Source organism: Dendroctonus ponderosae, unplaced genomic scaffold, assembly GCF_020466585.1.
Source record: "Dendroctonus ponderosae isolate FM_Combo_2020 unplaced genomic scaffold, Dpon_F_20191213v2 Dpon_F_20191213_10, whole genome shotgun sequence".
In the NCBI taxonomy this organism is placed as follows: Eukaryota; Metazoa; Arthropoda; class Insecta; order Coleoptera; family Curculionidae; genus Dendroctonus; species Dendroctonus ponderosae.
In genome coordinates, this window is record NW_026017111.1 from 3757820 (window position 1) to 3762336 (window position 4517).

Below are 4517 nucleotides of genomic sequence, written 5' to 3' on the forward strand. Positions count from 1 at the left end.
ATATAATTTTTGTTTAAATTCTTTCCAATTCCACTCTTTGTTGGCAATTTTTATCAATTTCTGAGAAAAATTGTGTGGAAAACTTCAATCTGTGGTCTTCCTGGGCGTTTTTAGAGTGGCGCTGCTTCGAACGAATCAGCTCTGAAGATGTAAGTTTCCCGGGCATGCGAAACTTTGGGCAAACATTATTTTCCACGCCGGCCTGAAGGCCCGAAGATCTCACGAGCTTCAAGCAATGTCGACRAAAGTCTMACTGTKGATATTTAGAATCGCTTAAGTTWWATGAATGGAAGCAAAACTAACAGCAAAAAATAAACCAATAAAGAACAAACAGGGAATAAGCAGAACTAAATCAAGATTAATTTGTCGTTCTAATCGACATTTTATGCGCTTCCATTTCGCCTACAAATCACCGATTGCGCCTCCACATTACCTTTGAGGCATCTTGCCGCCGATGTAAGCGAAACGTCCGCTCAAAATACTTTGTAGACTAATGACACTATTAGAGCGTAAAACCTACGATTTTCTTCAAGGCATCTGAGCGAAACTAGTCGTAAATTTAAAGCACGTTTAAGAGACTTTACTGGGCTAATAAAGTGTAAAATGGTGATAATTTGCCCGAGTTAATTCTCAGAAGAGCCACTTTGGTATGGGCTTTTTCATATGACGTTTCAAAATCTGTTAATCTTAGGCTCCACTAGAAACGGTTTCGAGACTATTCGCCCTCATCAGCTGGATTTAGCATGAAGATAGCTCTAGAGAAACCTGTACTGTTTAGGTTCCGAAATGTTTTCCTTTGTTTACAGCCCAACTTTAGAGTAATAATGCACATAAAAATGAGTTATAGAATATTATTATTAACGGGTGTTATAAAGCAGTTTACGGCCTTGAAATGCGAGGAAAGAGATAATAAATCTTGCTGAGAATCATCAAAAGTCGAAATTAAGAGCTATAAAGGAGCACAGTGTAATGGCGAAGTTTTAGGATTTAACCGGAAAACGTTATATTTTTCAAACCCCTTTTTGGTCATCAAAAGCACTTAGGAGCTCAAATGCGAAAATTGCACCGAAGTTTGAGAAAACGATTTTACGTTAATTTAAGGAGAGTTTAGAATAATTGAGTGATTTTTGCTGAATTTTTTGTTTGTTTTAGGTACTCGGACATTGGCCAGCTTGAAGATCTCCAGTTTATTAGGGAAAGTTTGGGCTCGAGATAGTAAATCGAAATCGTGCGAAAATCTCCACCTCTTGTAAAATCAAACCCGTTTGTTTTCCTTAAGTCGCTATTTTAGGTTTAGAGTTCGTCGATTATCAGCTCATTTTTTAAGTGTCTTTAATTTTCGAATTTGCTTCACTTTGCGCAAATCACACGTATAACCGGCGATTTTGCGCTTGTAGGCCTGCCATTTTAGCTACATTTACATTGCGCCGTCAAGAAACGGGCCTACTATACGAGCAATCGCGGGCTAATCCGGAAACTTTCATGTCCGTACTAGGAGTGCGTGAGTGAAATAAGTGCGGCTGATCGCAATTAATTGAGAAACTGAAAAGTGAGAAAAAAAGTGAAAAAGAATTTGATCCGGACGTTTCGCAAGCACGAGGGGTTTTGTTGACACACTCAAGGAAGTTTTTTTACGCCACTGAAGCCTTTCAAATAAAAAATTCCAGCTTCTTAACTAAATCCAATAAGAACCGCAAAACTTCACATTCGATAGAAAACACTTGCGTCTAAACACTCTCAAAAGTGCATTAAAATGACACCAACTCCTGATCTTTGCGGGCTTTGCGAACTTTGGTCTGAACATGAACGGTTTTACGCCACTGAAGACTTTCAGATAAAAAATTCTTACTTCTTATCTTGTTCTAGTATGAGCTACAAAACTTCAAATTCACTAGAAAACACTCGAGTCGAAAGACTCTGAAAACTGCATTAAAGTGACACTAAATCCTGATTTTTGCGAGCTTTGCGAACTTTGGTCTGAACATGGACGATTTTACGCCAATGAAGACTTTCAGGTAAAAAAATCTAACTTCTTATCTTGATCCAGTATAAACTACAAAAATTCCAATTCGATGGAAAACCCTCGAGCCTAAACAGTCTTTAAACTGCATTAAAATTACACTAAATCCTGATTTTTGAGAGCATTGCTAACTTTGGTCTGAACATGGACCGTTTTTCGCCACTGAAGTTTTTCAGATAAAAAATTCTAGCTTCTCAACTAAATCCAGTAAGAAGCACAAAAACCCAAATTCGATAGAAAACACTTCAGTCCAAACACTCTCAAAAGTGCACTAAAGTGACACCAAAACCTGATTTTTGCGAGCATTGCGAATTTCGGTCTGAACCTGGACGGTTTTACGCTTCTGCAGTCTTTGAGATGGAAACATTGAACAACTGAAGATGCTCTCTACTCGTCGTTGCGAAACGTCAGCAATACAGCAAATAATCTATTTCCAGTTTACACCATCGGAAAATGATTACCATTTGATTGCGTTGTACATGCAGGATAAACGAAAAATGAAGCACTCTAAAATTAAACCTCCACTTTATTAATAGACGAAACGAGCTATTTTGATCGGTGTAAGAAATGCAAATAAATCGCACTCGTTAATCCCCGTTGGGAAAACAGCATTGTGAGTTAGTTTTCCGCAAGGCCGTTATTTATTTATATTCGAGCCGGGAAATGTATGATTGAACCAGATGTGGAAACAATAGAATCAGTATTCATTGGCCAAGTGTTTGTTTATGAAAGACGCGTAAGATTTCCATGTAATATATTAATGTAACATTTATTTGTGCAGCTTTGGGCGATGTGTATCTGTGAAATCCGGCGAAAATGTTTAGAAAAGTGCATTTTTTAACGTTGACGACTGGCGTTTTCTGGAATTCTTTCAGCACTTTGAAGGCTCGACGGAGAGGGAAATAATCGATTCATTCGAACCTCCACTATTTTTACTTCACACTCTGAATGCGTCCAAATTTTGAAAAATATTCAACCATTTCCAGACTTGAAAGCTTTAATTGAACCCAGGCTGCAGGCAAAACTGCGTAGCAATTTGTCCTTTCTAATCAAAAGTTGCGAGTTTTCAACTGTACATTTCCGCATGAAAAATATTGACTGAAAAAACTCGCGTGAAACCCGAGATGTTTCGGCTTGGAAAAAATGATAAAGCGATCTCATAACCAAATATGCATATTCTACATGGAGGGCAGATGATTTTATTGGCGAACTTTTGGTTGAAAAACGGGAAACACTTGAAAACTTTACTGGTTTGTGTTGCAGTTAAATTCGAATATCGCCAAGGATGCAAAGTTTAATATTTTGTGTTACTAAATCAATAAATGGAACAGTTATTGCCTTCAACACTCCATAATATTTAAGTCAATTAATCAATCAACACAAACTGGCACAAGGTTTAATTGGATAATAATAACAAACCATAAAAACGCTGGTACCTCATACATTGAGGTGATCCGACATGGATTCTTTGCCAATTTTCATTGAACTTCACCGGTTCTTTTCAGGCACTTTTATAGGAAATTTGGTGTCTTTGTATTCTTACTAAACTTTTTCAAACACCCCCTCGGACACTTTTTCCAATCGAAGCCCAAACGGTTGAGCATTTGATGCGATTCTCTCAACTAGTCTTCTTTGGTTATTCCCCAACCATTCAACTCCTTGTTGATTGGAACAGTTTCAAATTTAAACGCGCATGAAGCTTGATCTAAAAGACCAAATGCAAAACACTGCTCAAGTTCTGACCCAATTTCACTAAAAGTTTGTTAAACCGAAACAGCATATAAATATTTGGCAAAAGGGAAGCAAAAGCGAAAGTCGTTGACGCGCACCTATTTATAGGTGCCATATGAATGGGGAAAAAAGGTGTTTGAAAAAGTGCACCTTCACATCAGTGACTACAAGACGAGCTGCAGTGAATCGTTCACTTCACGCGTCAAAATTAATTTTATTTATTAAAGGATGCCGAAACAGGCCGCCACTGCGGCCGACTGAGTGATTGAGTAAAACACTCCAAAGTCATACATTTTATTAGAATCCTGCCTGTTCGAAAATTTGCTGCAATTATCTATGAGATGCTGCGATAGCAGCAACTTGTTTTGGCCAATAGGGAAATAACTGGGAGTTAAAATGTACACGCTCCAACGAATGAGAGATGAAAATGATACCAACAAACCAGTTTGATTGACAAAGTTTGCTAGGAAAATACGCTTCACACATAAACAGGGCATGAGTTTTTCAGCCAATTAACCCGCAAAAACTCATCAACTATAGAAACGAATTTCCATTAGAGCTGAAGTAGACCAACATATTTAATTTTTTACAAACTTCTTTTTGGGTATTTTGCCTCAAAAATTGTTGTCTTTAAAAAAGACAGAATTTCCTCACATCCTTTATTACAGATGGATAAATAGTGCTCCTATTTCGCAATAAGAACGAATTATTTATCAAAAAGTAATCAAGAACTATCACCTAGAGGGTATCCTGCGACACACTTAGG

General features: G+C 37.6%; 1 protein-coding gene across 3 annotated transcripts in view; it reads right to left on the minus strand.

Annotated features, from left to right (window-relative positions):
* The window catches only part of LOC109534899, a 95069-nt gene that overhangs the window by 36627 nt on the left and 53925 nt on the right, over positions 1-4517 (minus strand). The gene's annotated exons all lie outside the window — the stretch shown is intronic.